This window comes from Plectropomus leopardus, chromosome 10 (genome assembly GCF_008729295.1).
Source record: "Plectropomus leopardus isolate mb chromosome 10, YSFRI_Pleo_2.0, whole genome shotgun sequence".
Taxonomy (NCBI): Eukaryota; Metazoa; Chordata; class Actinopteri; order Perciformes; family Serranidae; genus Plectropomus; species Plectropomus leopardus.
The window spans coordinates 30,906,331-30,929,684 of NC_056472.1; the positions used below are offsets into that span (position 1 = coordinate 30,906,331).

At 40.6% G+C, this 23,354-nt stretch overlaps 1 protein-coding gene across 4 annotated transcripts in view; it reads left to right on the top strand.

Moving 5' to 3' along the window:
* sema5ba (sema domain, seven thrombospondin repeats (type 1 and type 1-like), transmembrane domain (TM) and short cytoplasmic domain, (semaphorin) 5Ba) overlaps positions 1-23,354 on the top strand; it is a 226,256-nt gene that overhangs the window by 24,039 nt on the left and 178,863 nt on the right. For 3 of the 4 annotated variants that reach the window (XM_042495042.1, XM_042495045.1, XM_042495046.1), the window contains exon 2: positions 19,387-19,452. The exons of the other annotated variant lie outside the window; for it this stretch is intronic. The gene's annotated coding sequence lies outside the window, so the exon portion shown is untranslated. The remainder of the gene's footprint in view (positions 1-19,386; positions 19,453-23,354) is intronic. 4 annotated transcript variants of the gene reach the window in all.

Consider the following 23,354-nt stretch of genomic DNA (forward strand, 5'->3'; position numbering starts at 1 on the left):
CATCTGCTTCTTACTAAGGGCTGAGTCTCAAGTCAAAGGAATACTCACATGCAAAATAACCATTTGTATATCAGTTATTTTGTGAAAGAATAATTAATTTGTAAATACTTTTTTTCTAAGAGCTACCCTGAATCATCAGACAGAGACCCCTCAATTGACTGAGACTGCATACATTGAGCAGTCCTTTTTTTTTTTGCTTGTCAGACAACTGCATTAATCCCACCAGGGGCAATTTTTTTTAACAGCTTGCTATGTGCACCTACAGTAGCCTGTGGACACTTAAATAGATTAGCAATAATTTAAAATATGCCAGGGAGTTCAGTGGAATAAAGGAATCTATAAGTTAAATTTGATTATTAATCAATAAACAATAAAAACACTAAAAATAGATTTTACAGAGAATTTAAGGGACAAATTGCAGAGGTTAAAAAGATTTCGAATGGAGATGAGTCTCACAACTAAGTGTGCTGTGCAGCGTACGCATGGGAATGTTTTTGTCCCCATATTTACTGCAGAGTGAGTGCTCTTGACTTTCATGCTACTCTTTGGTACAGAGGGCTGTGGACATGGTGCAGCGGCACAGTAGTGGAGGGACTTTGCACCCTAATGCTCAGAGAGAGAAAGAGAGAGCTCAGACATTATTTTCTCTCCTCTGCTGAGAAGTGTTGGATTTACAGCTCACAGCAACTTAATACACAAGTTGACATTTGTGATCCACTGTTAACACTGTTAGCTTGTTTACTATATTACAAGAATGCTGCTTTCACACTGTACGGACTGCTGAGCCTGTTTAAACGTATAACCTTTATATGAAAAACAAAAAAAGAATTGTCAGTTATTTATATCAAGTAGCCAAATCTGATTCAACTGACATAAATCTGAGTCGGGTACAGTTTAATTTTTCTTGCATGTCTCAACAGTGAACGAAGAATCCAAACACTGAGAAAATTCTTCTCTTGTAATTGTCGTCTGCATTTAACAACAGCAAAAATATATCAAAACATTAGCTTTTAAACACTCACACAACTCGTGAATTATATTCCAAGTCTCAGTTATCCAGTTGTATGCTCAGTGCATCCCAAACAAACAGCCCTTTCTGATCTTTTCTCATTTTCACATTTTTATGTGTAAATGTCGATGAATAGCATTTTTATTTAGGAAAAGTTCTTATAAAACTTTTTACATGATTAGAAAACATTAAACATTTGAAAATTTTGGTTCCTTAATGTTGGTATCTGGTAATTAAGCGAAGCCTGTCCCTATTGCAATTGATAAAAAAGTTTAATCTTGACCTTGGAATCAGTAGTTAAATTAAAAATTCTTGGCTGAACGTCTTCCCCAGTGGATGCAGTTAAAGCAATCAGATATTTAGAGCCAACCTTGTTGTTTCAATAACAAAGTCTGTTTATTTCTAGATTTGAATAGAAGTTTTCAGCTGGTAAAATTATGCCAAAGTAGCTGAATTTATGCCTGGTGTCCCTGAGAACTGAAAATTGTTTTTCAGTGGGCTCCCGTCGAGTGAAATGAAGCAGAAATTGAATAAAAGGTGGTGTTCAGGTTGGAAACAACAATCGGGGAGTCCTCATTCATGCTAGATTGACTCGCAGTAGGCTTTGATCTGCTACTTTGAGACACTGACAGCGGAGAGACGTTTGAATCGCAACTCTGATTGGGTCGCAGAGTTGTGCAAGGAAACTGGCTTTTTTCACTCGGCTGATGAAAACTGAGTTAATTATGTATCAGTTGCAAACTGCCTCGTGTCTACTTGTACAGAGGGCACCTCAAGTTTATTTAAGGTGTTGTCAGAAGGAAGTTAATCATGTTGTGCTGGCGCGAACATTTCTTCCGGATGAGTCGGTGGGAAGCCGACTCTCCGATTGAGAATGCACACTGACACCCACGCACATACACATTCAGACGGTGTAACACGCTTTAGTGCCTCCTTTTATTCCCCCCTCAGGCCATGCTCTCTTTGAACCCAAATTAATAGCCTCCTTTACTGCGTCACATATAATTTGAACCTGTCTCTCCGTTCTGCAATTCAATCTTAATTGCTAAGTACTCCCATTTCAAGAGTTGTTAAGCAAACGGCGCGTATGACGGATGAGTCTGTGGCAGTAAACACCAAATTACTTAATCAAACGCTCTCTCTATCTTCCCGCTGCCTTTCAGAAAGTCAGGAACTCTTTGCCGTCATCCCAGGAGAAGAGTTCGATAAAAGACAGGGGCATTGTAATCTGCCACTCTCTTTTCTTTAGTTATATCCTCACACCACAGTGATGAATGGGCGCTTCATCCCCGCACTTTAAAAGATGGATTGGGAGCTTGATTCCCAGCCCTTCGTATGTTAAATGGTCTAATTCTTGCCGTTGCCTGCCCTTCTTCTTGTCACACTTTCAACATTTATCTCTGTCTTTTATCCACTCCTATTTACTGTGTATCATATGGAGCTGCTTTTTAATTCCTGACATCTCTCATTGTGGGGGCTCTCTTGTGGCTTTCTTTCCATTCCTCGCTTGATGTCTCTCTCTCTCTCATACAAATTTTCTGCTTTTCAGCGAGCTGCTCTCTCTCAATTTTTTGGCTCTTTCAGCCTCTGCTCCAGGTGGAATTTCCATTGATTAAAACCAGACGTGGACTGCACTCCTCTGTCCACCTGACCAAGCCCAGCTCAGGAAGATGAATCACTTGCAGCCCTTTTCTATCAGTCCACTCTCTTTTCACATCCATCCTTCACTCTCCCGGCTGTCGACTCCGAAATGAAATGAGCGCCAGACTGATTGTGTGTAGGTTTAGGACACAATAAGGTGGTCAGCTTTTGGGGGGGGGGGGGGGGTCTAGTGTGTGTATGCAGGTAACCATTGGTGCTTGAAGTTCTCTCACTTTTGCTCGATGTGTTTTCAGCATAACTCCCCAAACATTAAGAGTTAAAAGGAATACCTGAAATCGATCTTTTGAGTATGAAATATTCACAACTTTTAGGCTTGAAAAGAGGAAAAGTGCTTTTGATTTGTCCTGATTCAGGACGGCTGCTGTACTCAGCAAGATTCCAATGGTAAACCAAGGTCACGGCCAAAGAAAGTGTCAAATCATCCACTGAAACATATCAATCGGCTCCTTCAACATCATACACTTTCTGCCATCGCAATCCACATCATTTTTGTGTTTCAAGAAATTGTGGTTTTGCCAATAAATTACTGACACGCTTGCTATATACAACTTAAGGCTGACTTTCTGAACTTCGTTTCTGAGTTTCTAACCTTGTTTCACTCCCAACTCATCAAATAACGATGTTTGGGCAGAGGCCCTGGGAGTCAGATACCGATGCAGTGAGGAACTGGGTGATGTAATTTTTGCCATATCGTAAACATTGAGAGTTTGTACAGGATGGGTAGGAGAGGAGATGGATGGGTCAAACAAACCGCAGACTTTCACCCAGAAGGCTGCTGTTCGTGACCCATGTGAACCCAAACACAGTGATGGCTAGGTAAAATACAACCAGTTTTCGTGGCACTATTTCAGCTGGAAACATGGGCATTTTTTGTGGCATTATCCTGGCTGGAAAGGCAGCGATGTTTTGATGAAAAAAACAACCAATTTTTGTGACACTATCCGTGCAGAAATGCAACAATGTCTTTGTAAAAAACATGCACTATCTCCCCTTTGCATGCACTATCCCGACAGAAAACGCAGCAATGTCTTGGTAAAAAAAACAGCTGCTTTGTGGTTGACGAAGGGTTTCAGACATTCAGGTCATGGTATCCTTACGTGCTATTTCATGGCAACTGGACAAGTCCAGTGATGAAAAAACACCCATGTTTTGTTGTTTATTGGTCAGTTTTCTGCAGTTTGGCAGATGTGTCCTCTACAGGTGACAACATCCACCATCTTTTCGATGACAAAGTCAGCTCATATACGATTTCACTTTAGACACGTTGAAATGATGTGTAAGAAAAGTGCAAATGTAACAAGTCCATGGTTTGCAGAAACAAACAATACCAACATTTTCTTGTGGTGATGGAGCTGACCTCCTGTGTGGTTCCAGGGTTAACTTGCCATACATGTCCATGTGGGGAGAGTTTCTCACAGAGGAGTTGGGGCTGTGTTTCCCTGCTGCAGGCTGAGAGCTGTGTTAGCTTAATGCACATAATACATTAGGCTGATGGGAACATTTCACTCAATTTTCTACTCGTAATTTACATAGTGGAGGGTATAAAAGCATATGAGCTGCGCAGCCCCAGCAGCTGAAAGGGCTACTGATTGCCATAATACAGCTGATTCCCTCTCTGTTTGAATTTGCTTTGATGCAGCTGCGTACAGCCCAGGAAGTCAAATTTAGTTGTGTGTAAGACTTCTGCAGGCGAGCTCTCCTAGAAGGTGCGTTTTTCTCTGGATTTGCGTGGTGCTGCAATGCGCTCTTCCCCTCTCGTCCCTCTTGTTTCCTCCTCCTCATCGCCCACTCTCTTTTATTTCTTTCTTCCTCAGTCGGGGTGATACTACTCGGCTCGGCTCATTCTTCCCTTGATGGTGTCTGACCAACAGGGAAAAGGTGGGAAGTTATCGTTCCTCTTCCTCCCTCTGGAAGCAGGCATCCTTTGGTATAATAAATAATGCCTCACCCCAGTTCTTGTGCTCCTTATCCTCTGGGCCCAATGCCTCAGAGTCCAGCGTCTGTTGGAGGAAATATGCATGTGAACAGCAGGTGCAAATGGTTTTCGTCTTCTTTCAATGCCACATATGGCTTGCCCTCCTCAGAGAAAAGTAACCACTTCAGGACGGCATGAAAGAATCAGTTCTGTCTTCCTGTGTTTTCGAGTGCAGCTGCTCTCCACCCACAAAGTCAGGGGATTTAGCAGGATCGCATCACTGCATGTTTTAATGATGCAGCTACTGTCAGAGTTTTCCTCTGTTGAGATGTGAGGTAGAAAAGAAGTGAGAGGGATGAGGAAATCAAGTGTTTGGGATAATGAGGGACGGAGGGTTGGAGTGGTGGGATATTCTCACAAGGTTTCTTTTGGAAATTTCAGGATTAGAGATGAGAAGGAGCGCATGCTGCCGAGCCAACTCTGCCTGGTATGAATACTGCGCATCTATACTGACCTGGTTCATTGATTTGAGCTCTGTAGTCTAAGAGGTTCAGCTCAATCTGTGTCCAATAGCAAATTTATTATTGAAACTTCCTTTGAATCCTGTACTGGTATCTATTACCATTTTTAAAGCACTGAATGGTGGAGTTGCTGGTTTAGCGCTGCCTCCATCAGCAATTGTGTAAGCTAGAGTAGAGCTAATATTCAGATATAGTTTTGCCTAAGGGGCTTTTCACACGCAGTAACTTGCCACCTTCAGTCATTTCAATAATGGGAAGACGGCAGGGGGAAGCGATTTTGAACGAGGTGGTTTGGATATTAAGCAGCTGCTGCCGATGTGCACACACACATATTTGCTCCATGCACCATGTTGAACTTTTGGCTGTTGCTGGCTGGGTTTGGCCGGTCATATAGGATAGGAGGCATCACAGAGGCAGAAAGAGGACAAGATAGAGGAGCTAATAATGTTGGTGTCCGTCTGAATACCAGCAACTTGTGAGGACAACAAAAACTGAGCATTTCCACTAAACTTCAGATTGTCTAAATATATAGAAATCTGTGCTATTCTCAGTGATTTCTGCTGTCTTGCAGCCATATGCAGCTACAAGCTAGCTTGTTTATCTGCCAGTGTTCACTGGAGCAACTGCCTTGCATCCCTGCCGCAGACCGTGGCGGCAGCAGCCACTTTTAAAAACGCTTTACCTTTTGGGGAACACTCTTGCAGGCAGGCTGTTGTCAGGGTGGTTACCATGCAACAGTATGAAAGCCCCTTTATACTGATACTGCTACAGTGCATTGCTTATCTTCTGTGGCGTTAGATTTGGTTTATTAAAGCAACACAGTTCATAAAATAATTACAACAGAAACATCAGACTGGTCAGACCACCATGTTTGATGCTATATCTTTATATGTCACAGTTGTGACTGAAAATGACAACAGAAATAAACAAGTTTGCCAAAATGAACATTTTTCCACAATTCAAAACAGTAGGCAGTTTTCTAATACTTTTCTACTACTTCTGTCTTCTACTAAAACATTTCCTTGCTGAAAAAATCCCAGATAAAAACAATCTTTTGATGGTAGCTGGTTTTAGTTAGCTGGTCAAAGATGGTCTTAGATGGTCCTGACCATCTTGCCGGTCTTTGATGGTTTAGCTGGGTGGTCCAGCAGCTGTGTGGCCAACCAATTAAGATGCACATAATTTATCTTTATGCATATCCTGTGACAGTCGACTGAACTGATTTATGCCTTTTGCTTCTCATACTTCCCTCTCATGACACTGTTATTTCGCCATAATAAAAGGACATTGATTTGGTTTTAATTTTATAGGAACTTCAATGGATGAACCAGCTAGAGTGACCATCACACGCTTGTATGACCAGCTAAACCATCAAAAGTTAAGCAAAATCATACCTTAAGCTGGTCAGTAAAGCTGGTCACGCATTTTAAGCTGTTTTTTAAAAACTTTTTTTCAGCAGGGTTGATCATAACCAAAGTTAAAAATAACTAAAACTTTAAGACTTATTTGACATTTCTTATCACTTTTTGTTGGCTGAGAAGGCTGAATTAGAAGTTTTTAATGAAACCCCGTTTATGTGCACAACCTAAAGCTACACTCTGATAATACATGTTGATAAAATACGTAACTGACATTTTGAAATACCAGATGTAGACCACTATATTTACATGAAACATGGTACCTGTGATTCATTAAAGTCTCCCTTCATGGGTTAGATTTTCTGAAGCCTGATAATGGAGCCAAGAGGAGGTGCTGAAGTCTACTTTTATCTCACAATATACTCAAATTGTATTGTGTGAATGCTGCCCGGTGACACCAAAATAAAACTGCCTACCCCAGCTTTAAGTGACCAGATACTAAAGAAACAGATGAAAGATATGATAAGAAGTCTGAGTTAAACTCAGTTGATTTATGAACAACTTGAAACTAAATCTATAATACCAGCTATCTAAACCCAACTACAGTCCTCCTGTGTTGTGGTGTCTGTGTTGTTTAATCAAGAAAAGAAATGCAAAGGAAGGATTAATCTTCCTCCAGCGAGTGCGAGGATTAGACTCTTTTAAAACATTTCGGAGGCCCCTGTTCCATTTATGTTCAGTTCTAGTTTGTTTTTCATTCATCTACAGTTCATGACCAAGCCTGACTGTGCCATTATGTAAATTTGTACCAAAGAAAATGCTGTTTGAATGTAAAGCAGAATGTGGGCATAAATGCAGCCGCTCAGTGAAACCACACTCAGGAGTCCCGCCATGTTTGCTGTTGTTTTAGCTAATGAGGGGTAAAGCACACACAGGCAGGATAAGCTACACCAATTACTGCAACACACTGACAAAGAAGCGGATGATTTTTAGTGTTTGAACCAAATGTGACACTCCAGCAGGCTCATAATAGGATCCATCACTTGAACACAACAGCGCATCTCGTGTTCTTCGTGTTTGTGTCAAGTGCTGTAAAATGGATCCAGGTCTCAGGTTCTGCCGGCTTGGCATCACCGCGCAGCCATTTGGCTGCTGCACAGTTTGGCTGCGTGGATCAATATTCAGCTCGATAAGTATAATGTTGGTCTGAAGCTGAGGTCGCCGCTGCTGGCTGCCTGCAGACAATTCAATCCACCTGCTATGCTCTTCACCCTGCACCTACACAACACACTGTAATTGGAAAGTTCACTTACAGACGCATGCGTGTGAGGAGCAGCCTCTCCCGCAAACAAACACTTAAGGACACAGAGACAGAGAAGACGATACACACATATAAATGTTCCATCACGGACACTCAGTAACCACATTTACTACAGTAGCGGCGTAATCAACAGCCTCGGGACCACGTAAAAACTCTGTTGGAAAGACTTTATCCCTCAGCAAACACTTTGTCCAGGGGAGTAAACACACTTGCACAAGATGTACACGCAGACACACAGTAGGACTGAAAAAGCAGCACTAAGAAGTACTTTAATCCTTTGAAACCTGAGAATATTGGCTTGATTTCATACAAGGACATGGGAAGAGGGTGATGTGCAACAAAAAAGAAATGACACAAAACTTGAGCAAGAAATTAGTGAAAAAATTACAAGAAAATAACCGGAAAATTTGTAAAAAAAAAAAAAAAAAAAAAAAGTTTTAAATAAGAAAATAAAATAATAATAGTAACAATTATAGTAATCAATAAATAACAAAGGGAAATAAAAGCCATATTAAGGTTATTGCTGTAATTATGATGTTTTTGCCTTTTTTGTATCACCAACAATACAAAATAGACTATTGTGAATATGGTCAATCATTAACATTCAGCGTTTCACCCAGCCATGGTCGAGTACAGACTGTATGTCACGTTTCGGAGAACTGATGCATTTAAATAGCGTTGTTAGCTCTCCATCATCAGCTGGTCAGTTTGTAGTGTTAAAGCTCACGCTGATATATTCAAAGCCCCGGGCGTTTTTTAATGAAGGTGCCACTTAATTATGACAGAGACCCTCTTGTGTTCAGTGAGCAATCAGATAGAAACACACACACACATGGCACAAGGCTCAAATCATTTTTTTTGAAGTATGTGAACACTATAGAACAATTACAGCATGTACGTGGACGTGTGGGTGCGTGGACACAAAAGCCGCCCTCCTACATTAGCGATGCTTTTATTCCTCCCGTGCTCTCAATACTTAGCGCTTGTTTACATCTCAGCTTTAACCTTTAAGCCATTTGTCACCACTCTTGTAATAACACAAGTGACCTTTCTGCTAAACCTGGGGGGCTTGTTTCTGAGAACAGGGGGTGCAGGGGTCAGAGGTTACACCGTATATAAACAGGTGTCAAGTGCTATGATGGAGAGCCAAGGACATACGAAACTGGGCTGGAAACCCGGCCTGTGGAGACGCAGGAGCAGAATAACAAGCGTAATGGATGACTTTGCCCGTCAACGTGATGCCATGGTTTCAGGTTGTGCAAGTTAAACCCGCCTCGTCTGCGAGAGGCGACCTTTTGGGAAGCAGCGTGTGTGTGTGTGTGCTGCCGTGCGAGCCTCTCGCCTCTTGGATGTGTTGTTTTATTAAACTGGTGTAATTGCCGTTGTCTCACTCCCTCTCTCCCTTTGTCTTCTAACTCCAGTCGAGACGAAGGTCTTTGAGTCTGTGCTTTAAATTGACATGACTTTTTAACTCATTAGATTGGGATGTAAGCAAAATGTTCCAAAAATTCCATTCATGTTTATGCACTAATATTTGGAGCATTTCCAAAGCTTGGATGGGCATAAAATAAGTCGAACTATTAGTGCAGTAGATGACGAACTGCATTACTGAATATCTGGATCTGCATGAAAGTTAACAGCTTGATTCCAGCAGTGGAGCTACAGTTACAGCTTGATTGGGTGATTTAATTGGACTACCATCCTTGTTCCAGTATACAAGCAGTGGGAGAGAATCAATTTATTGATGGTAGTATGTCCGACTCTGCCATGGATGGTGGAGATATTCCCCTTTCAGCTAGTTTCAATTGGAGTTTCATCCAGTTGACCTAGCACTGGACATTTCTTACTCTACGCTTTTCTTGTTTTGTTTTCTTTCTCTTCTTCTTCTTTTATTTTTGCCGGTTTTCTTCTACGAATTTATGCTGTTCGACTTCCAGCTCAAAGCCTGGCACGGGCACAATGGATCTTGTGCAGAACACTTGGGCCAGTTCAGGTCCGATTGAGGCGTAAACATGAAAGAGTGAATCGAACCCCAGCCACATTATCTCTGTACTCAAAAAAATTCGATGTAGTCCGGTTTCAGTCGGACTAAAATGTTTACATGTATTTTAAAAGTCCAGTTTTAGTAGAACTAATACAATAATTTGACTTTTTCTAACATCATGTAAACATACTGACTTACGTTGGAAGCACATTTGGAAGGGATCGGTTAATGGCCAGTGTGAATGGGAGAAATAACATACATACATCAGTGTTGGTACACATTACTTGTTCCTTTTAAAAAAGTAATGCATTACTTTAATTGAGTTCATGGCAACTGTACTGTGGCTGTTTTGGTCTCTGCAGCTGTTACACAAAACAAAAAAGACTGTCAAATGTGTATTTCTGCCGTAAAATTGGGCATTTTAACATGGTGGTTTATCATAGACTGTATAAATACTGTGACGTCACCCATCGAGTTTGGCATTTTGGCCATCACCATCTTGGTGATCAAATTTGTGTTAGAGGTTTGAGCTGTGCAGAAGCGAAGGGTGGATCTGACTTATTAGACTCATAGATTGTGGTGACGCCTTGTGGACAGTCTGTCACTCAATATTCGTTACTTTGGACCTAAAAACATAAACGGATGAGTTATAGAAAGGTTCATCCCCCATACGATTGTCATAAATGTTGAGATGAGCTGTAGAAACCACAAGTGTTTTCTGCACCAGGCTGTGAACGTGTTTATTTCTGCTTTAAATTTGAACATTTTAACATGAAGCTCTATGGGGATTGACTCAGTTTTGGAGTCAGCCTTTAGTGGCCATTAGGGGAACTGCAGTTTTTGGCACTTTTGCGTTGGCTTCTTTTGCAGCCTCGTAGGTTGCTTCGTGGTTATTTGCAGCTCAACTGCCTTGTTCCACAAAAGACAGGTAGTTATGTTAGTAAAGCTATGTTTTTTTTGGGGGGGTGGGGTAGTGTTTTGTCTTTTTGTTTAATGGTAATTTCTCTGGTAACACTGAAGGCAGTTAATAGTCTCTGCCAGTCCAATATCACCATGGAAATACAGCCTCACCTCTTTGAATGTTTTTCAATCAGCCTTTTTACAACATCCTGTCTGCTCTCTCTAAGGATGCTCTTAGACGTGATGCTTCTCTATTTGTTTATGTCGTGTTTGGTTCACTCTGGATTTGTCCTCAGGCTGTGAATTGTAAAGATCCAGGTGTTGAGTGTTGGAGGAGTTTTATTGTCCCACGATGCTCGGGGCTTTAATAGTTTAAGTGGTGGCTGCTGTTTTTCAGATTTGTTGACAGAGTGTGACTGCTCTTTTCTGCATTCTGATCCAAACGGCCAATGTCTGCCCTGCATGCAGTGTTTGTTGTGCAGTTTACTGACCCAAAAGATTTGTGGCAGATTTTGATGCAAGTAGCCTCAGCTGCTTCACCTTTTATCGTACAGAAAGTAAACTGGATGTGTATTTTAGAGGAGCAATGTTTGTGTCGCTCAGTGTGCACAAAAGTGACAGCACATAATGAAGAAATAGTTCTTGGGATAATTTAGAAACAGTGTCATTGCATGGTGGCAGACTCATTGTTTACTCGGCTGAATGTGAGTGGGCAGAGAAGCTGCACAGCTGAGCAGAGACAAGTCCGATGTGCTCCTCCTCTTTGTTTCTCAGTGCACGGTGGAAATTTGCAGTTTTGCTGAATTTTAGACTGAGATAATACCAAGCATGAAAATGCTCTGTGTGCTTTGTCCAATCTGTAATTTATTCATCGATTGACATGCATCAAAAATCTGCATATTGTTTGTTTCTAAGATGGAATGGAAAGTAGATGCATTTCAGCCGGCTGTGTCGACAGACAATACTGATGTAAACAAACATTCAGCTGCATCAGAAAACATTATCTACATTAGTAGTCTCAGGATGATGTCAGGCTTTAAGTCTACGTGTTAATTTTTGGGATGAAGCTAGACTTTTATGTCATGGGCCAAGAGTTTTTGTAATAACTCGTTTCCTGTTTTATTTTGAAGGTCACTCCTCATGTCTCGTGTCTTGTCTTACTTCCTGCCTTGTGTTTTGCTGCCCTCACATGCTCTGAAATATCGTATTCACCATATTTACAGTATTAACCATATTTATGAGGTACAAGCACGTAAACAGCTCTCCAAACTCATAATTACAAGTGGGAAATTGGAAAATTTCGATGATACCCAAGTTGCCAAGTTGTTATGTTTGCATGACTTTTCATGCAAACATAACACCCAAAACACACACATTTTCACCCAAAACTTAGTTTTTATAAGCTGCTGAATGGGAAAAAAAATGAACTAAGAGAACAAAAGTGAATACAGAAGTGAGGGACCAGCAGAAAGAATGGGTGGAAACTGTGGGATACTTAGTAAACCATGAGGAGCAAGTATTTTTCTAATTTAACCACACAAACTGTAGAGGTAGACATAAGGTGCTAAAATAATCTTTTGACATGTTGATATTTATTTTTTGAGCTCGCTACATGCATTTTGCTAGTGTTTCAGCCCTTGTATGCACATTGTGGCGCCGATAGTTTCCCCCCTGGTAGAGATGCTTTTCAGGGTATTATGCATTACGCTCTGTCTATATTGAGGAACGGAGGAGACAGGATATGCTGTGAGGTCACTGCTCCAGGTGACCTTTTGGTTAGATGCTGCATTCATGTGATGTCGTAAGGTCGTACTTTCCGAGTTGGGAAGTTGTTCTTCTGACTTTGTTTGTGTCCTTTTTTGGTCATAAAGTAGGAACGACATGGAAGCTAGAAAGAAGATGGGTTGTATTTTAATACTAAGGTTGATGTTCCAGTTTGCTTATATTTATATATTATTTATATAAAAGTAGTCAAGTAGGTATCAGATAAATTTAGTGGAGTAGAAAGTGCAATTTTTCACTCTGAAATGTAGTGAAACAGAAGTACAAAGTTCCATGAGATTAAAATACTCAAGTAGCATAAAGTTCCTCAGAATTTAATTTAGCATAGCAGCATTTCTTTAGCCCTGATAATAATCTGGCCATAACAATTACTCTAAAACATTATCTACATTTAATTAAAGTATATTCATGCATTTAAAAAAAAATGTCCTCAAATGTAAAACTCAATTTTCCTGGCACTGGGCAACAATTTGTGAACTGTGAAAATTAGATGTTTTATTCTTATCTTGGTTCAAGTGTTCTCGACCGTTCCCCAAAATCAATGGTACTGCCAAAATAAGAACAAGTCGTGGGTATGAGCAAAAAAAAAAGAGATTTGCTTTAGTGCAGTTTCTTGCATGAAGCCTTTTGACTATATTCAAAGTTTTATGACTCTACAACTTTATTTCCAACATAATTTTAGCCGTGCCGCTGTCTCTGTTGATATCATGCAGTGTGTCCTTGTTCAGTGGGATCTGGTGCGTTTGACTTCAGAACAAAGAGTTTGTTCAGTAAGCAGCGTGCTGCTACAGTCTGATGTAAACTGGAAAGCTGCAGGCAATAAATCGCTCCTAATTAGACATATTTCCTTCACTGCCCTGAAGGATGAACGTTAAGCTACACAAGTATACAGTGTGAACGTGTGTGTGTGTTCCTGTGTGTGTGAGATAAACTTTGTGAGTTGTTGAGTTGGGAACTCCCGCTGTTTCGTAAGTCGCCTCTTCACCTACTTCCCGCTAAGTCTTCATTAAACTGTCTGATTCAGTTACCGCTAACTGGAGTTTAATTAGGAGAATTTGATTTTCTCTGCTGGATGCGATGGCTACCGTTGATAAACACTTCCTATGGACAGAAGTGAGGGAGGCGAACCGCGGCGAGCTGCGAAAGTTTTAGACAGACCAAAACAAAGTTCCAGATTGGAGCACAAGAGTGTGATCTCAACCTCATGGCTGTTTTGTCGGCCTCATACTGTTATGAGAAGGACTGCCGGTTATAGAGCATCTCAAGTTCACAAACATAACATGCACAGCACAGATACAGACACACACACACACACACACACACACACACACACACACACACACACGCACACATGCACACACACACACATGCACACACACACACACACATGCACACACATGCACACACACACACATGCACACACACACACACACACACACACACACACACACACACACACACACACAGCGACCGCCAAGCAGGCAGATGACTCTCAAGGACTTGTTCAAGATTCTTGTGTCTCGAGTGTGTTTCTGTGTGTGAAATATAGAAATAATTGGAGATTAACAGAAAAAAATGGATAAATCTCTTGATGACTATCTGAGATGGTCAAATGTATATTATTATAGTATGTTAATATCAGTACCAGGAGATATTTCTTGCCTTTCCATTTAGATTCACACCAATTAGGATGATAACCACTATTATCTCTCTTTGAACTTTTTTTCATAGCACACATTTTGACTTGTCACAGCAGGAAAAGCACAAATTTCTTTAACAATGGCTCATGCAGCTCTATTTAAGTGTCTCAGTAAGTCGTGGCAGGGAGCCAGCGCACCCAATAACAGGTCCCTGGAACAAGCTCACCTAAATTGAATGCAGTCATTTTTATCAATTACAACTGTGCTTTTCCTGCTATGACATGCCAAACTGTCTGCTACAGAAAAAGGTCTATTAGCCGTGCCGGTGACATGGCTCCAGAAATGGCAAAATTCCTCTTTCAGCTGGTCAGTTTAGACTGAAATATCTCGACAGATGTTGGATGGATTACCTTGAAATTTGGTACAAGCGTTCATGGTTCACAGATGATGAATCTCGATGACTTAAGAGATCATTTTGACTTTTCTTCCAGCACCACCACAAAGTTCATATTTGTGGTTTAAGGGCAATAGAGTCACCAGAAAAAGTGTTGGCTTTTCTACAAACCACCGATTCATGACACTTGTATGTTATTATGTAGTAGATAAAAAGAAAAATCAGACTCATGTCAAATCATTGACTCAGGTTATCCATGTATGTAGACTGAGGCCCAGACTCTGGTCCTGATGTTTCCTGTGTTGAGTTTATGAATCATCAACTCTGCAGTGTCATGTGCATCAAACTGAACGTCACATGCCTGTCGGTGAAATCACATTTTATTTAAATTCAGGATTGCATTTAGGATTTTGGTATTACAGAAACATGTTTCCTAACTGAATGTATCCAATCTTATGCTGGGATAAGAATGTAGCTATCACAGAATCGTCATAATTTAGGGATTTCCAAAGTAAGGAAACCTGAGTTAGGATGGCAAATATCCTGTCCCAAATTCAAAATACTATCTGCCAAAAATGGCAGCAGCACTGTTGTTAGATCTGCATTAACAACTGAACATCGTTAAATAATGACTGAAAGGCAACTTGAACCATATGATGACACTTTAAGTTTCCTGGACCATGTATTAATGGGTTGATGTTGACTGCCAAGACAGTTTTGAATTTGATTAACATGCTATATCAGGCTCTGGAGAGGCCTACAAGCGGGCACAGGGCTCTGCCAGTGGTCGTAAAGATCCCAAATGCACTTGTTTTTTCACTAAGGGTGACTTCCAGACAAATCAGTGACAAGTGAGAGTCGCTGATATTATGGCTTTTTTATTTCGAGAAGCATACGGCTGCATTATAATCAAAGATACAGGCAATCTGTGTACAACTGAAGGATCAAATTTGCAGTTAAAGTTTGTATTTCTGAAGTTAAGATAAAACAGGAGGTTTTAGATTGGATGGGACACAGCCATGAGTTTATGAATTGCTTCTGTAATAGTAAGACATGATTTTCCTTCTCTTGAAGGGATACTTCACTGATTTTCAAACAGTTGTTGCTCAAACTACAGGCTGTACTTTTGCATTTTTGTATCGCCTGTCACCCATGCTGCCACCACCGCAGACAAAACACACTCTCGTCCCAAGTCGTCACATATTACCATTTTAAAGTGGACTGTCGTGTCTACGTATTATGCTCTAGGTATCCTTCTGAGTCTGCTGTTTATGTTGTGGGATGCGGCTACTGTGATGTCAGCACATGCACTTGGTGAAATTACGCAACACGTGGTTATGTTTAGGCAACAAAAGCCCATGGCAGCCAACCCTTGGATGTCAACTAGCGCACATGCTGGCACAGATGGTTATGATTAGGGCTAGGAGGCACATGGTAATGTGTACAAAAAAATCCATTCACATTCAAACGGGAAGCAAAGCTCCTGCATCAAAGTCCGGGTTTTGATGGACCCTGTAGGGACCCTCATGCTCCTCATATTACTGGCTGCAGTTCAGCCTGATTTTGTCCTGCCACGTATCATGCAGATACTATGGGTTTTGTCAAGCTGCGCTCTCAACTGTCCGGGAATCATGCTTCTGTGAAAGGTGCCATTCGGTGGTGCATAATAACACTGTGACTGGTTCTGCTGCATTCTCAGCTGCGTATCAGGTAAACAAGAAAGATGCACGACATGAAGGATATTTTGTCGATTTTCAACCAGCTTTGTATCAAAACAATGTGGGTAGTATGTGGAGTTGAACAGTGGTAAACTCTATTTAACCAGTGACTAGATGTCTCTCTTCCCCCCTCAGGTTGTGGCTCGAACTACAGACTGTACATCTGCATTTTCATATTGCCCACCAACCATGCCATTGCTTTGGATACAAAGAGTATACATGCAGAGCCTCTCTCTCTCACATTTGGACCAAAATCTGACCAAATCATAAACTAGGTAGTGCTGAATGAATACAAATCAACATTATGTAACTGCACTGCCTATTTCTCTCCTAAAATGCTCTTAGAAACACATTTTAGTGCCCGGTTTAGCTGTAATAGCGAGAGTTTGTGAACAGGAAGTGGCACCATACAGCTTTCTGCACGGGGAAAACAAAGGCTGAAAAAACGGAGATTAAATGGTAAAACTAAACAACCAAGTTTCTGTTACTGCATGTCATATTTCTCACCTAAAATGTTTTCAGAAACATGTTTTAGTGTGCTATTTACCTGTAATACCAGTTTGCCAAACATCATTGTTTCACACCGACCAGTCCTCATTATGTCACCCACCAGCAGGAGCATTTACTGGTCTGATCAGGTGTGATGCATCCTGGTAGTTGTAGGTTTTCTACCTCTTGAGCAAAAGTATTTTTCTGTTCTCCCAGGTTGTCTAGCACCAATTTAAAAAGTATTTGCCTCTTTCTATTTCAGAGTAGATTTAGTTTTAGTTTTACTTCATTAAATGAAAATCGGAGGTCTGACTTAGGATAGGACACAGTGGTGAATTTAGGACTTGCTTTGGATTTTTTTTCTGTCATTGAAACTTCAGCTGTAGGACGAGCAGTCGGGATGTTGTTCTGTAATGAGGCCCCTGGTCAATAAAGTTTTACTGAATGTGAGCAGGGCTGAGTATTCCCAGACTTTGTTTGTCTCACTGTCTGGCGTGGAGTCATCATGGCAGGAGATTGGTGTGTGTGTGTGTGTGTGTGTGTGTGTGGCTGACAGAGAGTAAGGTCACAGTATAAGCAGTTTATGAGAATTCTTCCTCCTCACTTGTTGCAGTGAATAAAGCCTGATCCCACACTGACATTGGAGATTATGGGGAGGTTTTTTTGTTTGAGCGGACACTTCCCCGCCGCTCAGCCCTAAATTCTCAGCTTAGCTCCATAGAAAATCCCCTTTACTGCATTTGTCTACCTGTCTTTGCGGCTGTTCGGTGCCCCAGCATCGAGCTGGAGAAACTTGTTGAAGAACGTTAAAGTGGATTTTAATTAATTTATAATTTTTTAAATTGATCAGTTGTCATTAATGAAGCAAAAATGTTGAGTATTCTTTGGTTTCAGCTTTTTAAATGTGAGATGTGGTTCCTTTTTCACTGTTTTATTCCTCATAAGTGAAAATATGAACTTGAGAGCTGTTCGTTTGATTTTTGCTCACAGTGAATAAACTCTCACATTTAAGGGTGCTGCTGTAACGGTTTAATTTTCTGCTAACTGCTAACATCTGACTTTTGACTGGAAGCTTCAAGTTCACAAAAAAAGGGAAATAAAAGTGACCATCAACACATCCTGATTGACATGAGCCAGGTGCTTCAAATAAAGGCGCCAATGGTTCCACTTTATTTTATTATAAAAATACTTTAAACTTTTAACTTTATAATAAGGTATTTTTTAACTCTATTACATAAATACTTTATTTAACTTTATTATAACAGTAATTAATCTTAACAGTTTTTTATTTAAATGTATTGTTAAAATACTTGATAAAACTGTTATTTTATTAGCACTTAAACTTTATTATAACAGTACTTTACTTTAATAATATAATATAATATACTTTATATACTTATAATAATACTTTATTTAACTTTACTTTCATGGTACTTCATTTAACATTATGATAAATACTTAATAACTGTAAAACTTTAATCAAACAGTACTCTGTTTAACTTCATTGTAACAGTTCTTTATTCAACTTTATTAAAAATAGTACTTTATTTAGCTTTACCATAACATTATTTAACTTTTTTAAACTAATTTATTTGGCTTTACTATAACAGCAGTTTATTTAACTTTAACAGTAGTTTATCTCATAGATCAGTATTTCAGTGGTTTAGTTTAGAGGGCACTTCAAATAATCGAGTTATATATATTGTGTATTATGATAGTATAAAAATATTTAGATATTACTTATAGATTGTATTGCCCAGCTAATTGTGAGTTAATTTGAATGCATTTTTATGCTCTTGGTTGGATAAAGAAATTAATTTTACGATGTTACCTTGGATTCTGGGAACTTCTGACATTTTTCAACATTTTCTGACATTTTTTTGACTAATTGGCAATTAAGTTTGTTTTCAACCAGCATTTATTGATGATGAAATTATTTTCAGCCCAAAAAAACATCTTGTAAGTACATGTTCTTGCACTCACGCAAACAAGTAGCAGCACCCTGCATAAATGCACAGAATATTAATGAACATCATAGCAGAAGATTATGTTAAGATGACAATACTCTGGCCCCTGTTTAAATAATATTTGCCGTTCTGCGTGGAAGTGAAGCAAACAGAGGCCATATCGCGGCGGTCGACGGCACAAGAGGGATGGCAAGCCTGAGCTGCTCTTTCAGGTTGCCGTAGAAACCAGCCGGGGCTATTTGTTCCAATTTGCTCTGTGGCGTTGAGATCAAAAAGCTTGGAGCCCAAAGTGCTCTCTGCATATTAGCATCCGCGTTTGATTCAACACAATTAGCCTCCTCATTTACATCTATATTGTACATTTACAGTCGAACATATTTGGGCTGGTGTTTTCTCTGCAGCACAGGGCTTCTCTGATGTTATATGGGGGCTTTTAGGGTTTAATGTGTTTGAACTTTGTGGTTTGTTATTGTCAGGTTGGGCCTTCACTTGATGTAAAGGCACCTTGCAGGTCCTTCCTTTTTCTGCAGCCCCCCCCCCCTCATGAAGTCTCCGTTTAAATGCTGTTCCCGCTCCGCCTTCTCTGCTCCATTGAAAAGTTGGCGGTTTGTTTACGAGAGCGCCAGCACTTCTTTGTGGCTCTGTACTCTGCTTATGAGAAGAAGGCGAGCAGCTACTGAAAGACTCACCCCTCCCCCTCCTCTCGCTCTCTCTCTCCTCTCCCAGAATCAGTTTGAAAAGGACAGACGGCCCTCTCAGCCCCCCTCCCCACGCCCCAGTGATGCTTAGCTGGTGAGTCCACTTTCATCTTTTTTTTTCAGTTCAAACTTTTCATGCCACTTTCATGCATTTCTTTGATTACTTTCTGCTTTTACCTGAATTTCTACTTTGTATTTGTTGTGGAATTCAGTTTTTTTTTTTTTTTTTGCTGGCAAACACCAAACTTTTCTGTGGTTTTGTGAATATCTCTGCAATGTGGGACTGCTTTTATTCTTTTTCTCTCGTTCTCACTTTCTCTAAATGTCTCCCCCCAAAATGTCTGTGGCCTCTGGAGTAAAAGTTTCTTAGTGAAAGCCTTTTTTTGTTGTGACTGAGTGATTTGAAAAGCAGCGGCGAGACTGTGGCAGTGGGGGTAGAGGAGGAGGAGGACGAGCAGGAGCGATGGGGGAACTGGGCTGTTAATGGACGAATTTTACCCCACGCTCTCTCTCTTTCTCTCTGTCTGTTTCTGGAAATGTGGATTACTCTGCCGCGGACAGCCTCGAGCCTAACTGACACTGCACAGTAAAATCATCGAGTACACAATCACCTTGTGATTTCACCTCCGCCAGAACAGTTTGATTATAACAACAGTAAGATAATTCTCTCTTAATTACATCCCTCAACGCCCAAGGCTCATTGTTTTTTGATAGTATCTTATTTTAGAGTCGTTCCAGACATTTATTCGATGGCGCTCAGGGAGAAAGCGTGAGGGGGATGACATGCAACAAAGGTCCCCAACTGGATGCGATTACATGTTCACCATTGTAAACTTCGAGGTCACCACATGGCCTCATCATTTTCTTTGTTTATTTCTTTTTTGTTCAATTTTACTCAAAATTACCTTGAACAAGACTACTTTCAGACAATTGTTTTGTTTGGATTTATTGTCCTCAAGCACCTAGAAATACATGTATTTCCTACTTAAAGGGTACTTGTGTTCAGCTGTGTGAACAAGGTCCTCTTATGACAAGGACAGCTCGAAAAGTGCTGCGAACACCGAGTATCTCCTCAATGATGCTTTTTTTTGGATTATTGCAACCCAATCACCTTAATAAATTATAAATGAATAAATAATAAATAAAATTTTGTGGCACAATCCCTGCTGGAAACGCAGCCATGTCTCAGTTAAATACAACCAAATTTCATGGCACTAATCGGCATAAAAGGCAGCAGTGTCTGTAAAAAAATAACAAGTTATCGTGACACTACCCAGCCACAGGTCGTTTACAACCACATCTGGTGACTAAAAAGATGCTGGTAACGCGTTATGTACCCTATCTATGGCTTGCAAGCATGTACAGTACCAACACCTGTAGCCGCTGCAGCGTATGTGGTGACATATACTCATGGATCCAAAAGTTGTTGCATTTTCTGCTCCAAGGGGACCTGTTTTTAGCTGCATCAACAAGGTCCTCTTGTGACAAGGACAGCTCCAAAAGTGCTTCCATTTACAGAAAATGAAGTTAAGCAGTCATTAGTGGCAAACCCTGATTATCCCCTCAAAGATATTGAGCTCGTGAGGAAGTGTTTGTGCCAAAAATGTCTGTAAAATTGATCGCTCTGAATTATTCTAAATAAAACACCAGGTGCAAAACTAAAAATACTGCGCCATAGATACATTTTAGGCGATGTTACCCAAACACAAAAATATGTTTTTTAGGTTATCAACAAGAATAATAAAGCTGAGTCTATTGAATTTTTTCTAAGCATGTGCACAGCGCAGATATTTTGTACACTGATAAAGATCAATGGGTGAACTAGATGAAAAGTGGTGTTTGGGGTAACCCCGCTCATTATTTGCAGACCCTCTTATAATTATGTTTTACCTGCTGAAAGAGAATATTTGGCATAAAACACATTAAACTCATGAAAGACAGAAAGCCTGCTTGGTTACTGTTTGAAAATTAAAGATGCTAAATTCGACCCAGTATCATGACACTTCTGCTGCAGGAAGGAGCCACCAGTGATGTTTGTTTTTGTTTGTTTGTTTGTTTATGTTTTCAAAGAAGCAGCAAGTTCTCTGTGCTCTGTACAAATTAGCAAATCAACTAAAAAATATGAATCTAACATCGTTGTGGATTGCGAATGTGGAATTTTTGTGCGTTGTTTTATTGTGAAACATCTGAACGCTGCAGACGTCAGCAATCTATAGAATCAGTCTGGTATTTACACCAATCAAGCTCTGTTTGCATTGAGATGGCATAATTACGAGTTTATGTAGATTAATAGATCATGCACATTCTGTTATCTTCCTCCAGGAATAATTAGAGATTATGTGAATAAACACGATCATTAGAATACTGAGCAAACATATCGCCTGAAGCCCTGTTGTTATCTGTTGTTTTCAAAGACAGTGGTTTTTTTTTTACTTGTCTGTCGCAGTCTGATCAGTGAGAAGATAAGCATTAAGAGTAAAATATGTCACTTATGAATTGCAGAAGATTAATAATGCAAAAAAAAGTTTGTACATATAGTTCCCAAACTCCACAAACAACACAATCACGTTATCAGTTATCTTTTGATTTATTGGTTGCAGAACATTGGTAATTAGATTTATAAGCGCCGCAACCCATTCTCATCCCAACTGGTAAAATACAGCCGCTTTGTCCGTGGATCTACACGTGAACCTGAAGGCGTGTCAAATCACAATTGCCAAAGAGCAATTTTTAGGTACATTTCTAGGATTTAAGGATCTTTTTAGGACTTTAGGACATTTCTAGGATTTTAGGTGGATTATACGATTTTAGTACATTTCTGGGATTTGAGGAGATTTCTAGGATTTTAGGACATTAGGGGTGTATAGTGTGAAGGGATCTTCTGTGTTTCAGTGTCTGACACTGACGTCCACTGACACGTCGTCAGTATTTAACAAGCTGGGAGTGAGAACCGTCTGGGTAACAACACCAGGACCAACTTGATCCAAAAAAAAAAAAAAAAAAAATCAGTTTTTATCACCTGATCATGACCCTGAATAAACCTAGATTCTTTTATTTTTGTTACAAAAATCAGATTGGACACCTAATTCATCAATGAAAAACTTTACGGGCAAAAACAAAAACCTTCTAGAGGAGCAGATACCAATTTATCACAAAAAGCACAAACCGCCTCAGCTCCAGTCCTCTTCCTCGCTCTCTGTGTTTAATATCCCTGAAGGCCGGCGCTGGCATTTGCTTACGTTCTGTTGTTTTACTCGCCTTTGCTCAGCGCTCGCCTTCTTCTCACTGCTTGATTCAATTTGTGGCCTTAATGTCTCCGCCTAATATGTGTCATTGGAGCAGAGCAGAGTCGCTCCCTCTCTGGCTGCTCTGAGGAGGCTCCGCTGCGTTCGTCTTGGTTTTCCTCGGCTCCTCCGGGAGGAGATCAGGGGGCTCCAGTCGTGGTTGGCATGTTGTCTCCTGCAGCTCCACTGTTGTTTGCTGATATTTAGTTCAGGATGACAATAAGCCGGAAGAAAACAAGCTCCTCTCAGGCCAATAAGAGAGAGAAGGGGAGGACCAAGGGAGAGAGAGACCTAGAAAAAAACAGGGGGGGGCAGGGGACTCATCCCTGGATGGGGATTCTCTTTAAAGCTTTCTGTTTGTGGCCCCTAGGGCCGAATTAAGGGAGTGTCATTATCCCTGGCAAATTACCACGCTGCCTTTGTGGTCCAGCCATGGTGCATTAGGGCGCCTTAAAACGTGGCCGAGCCGTGCCCATTCAGCGCACAAAGAAAGGGGCCGCTGGCAGATCCTTGGCCCGCCTCACAGAGGAGCCATTCACACCACAGCGGGGGGATGGTGACGCCGGTGACGATGATGGAGAGGGTCCCCCGAGATGAGTTAAAATCGCTCGGGCCAATGACATCTTAAAACGCATGCCAGCCCATGATGTCATACTTGGCTTAGAGCGGAGTTTGATCAGCCGTGGAAATCCCAGATCTGATAAGGAGACCA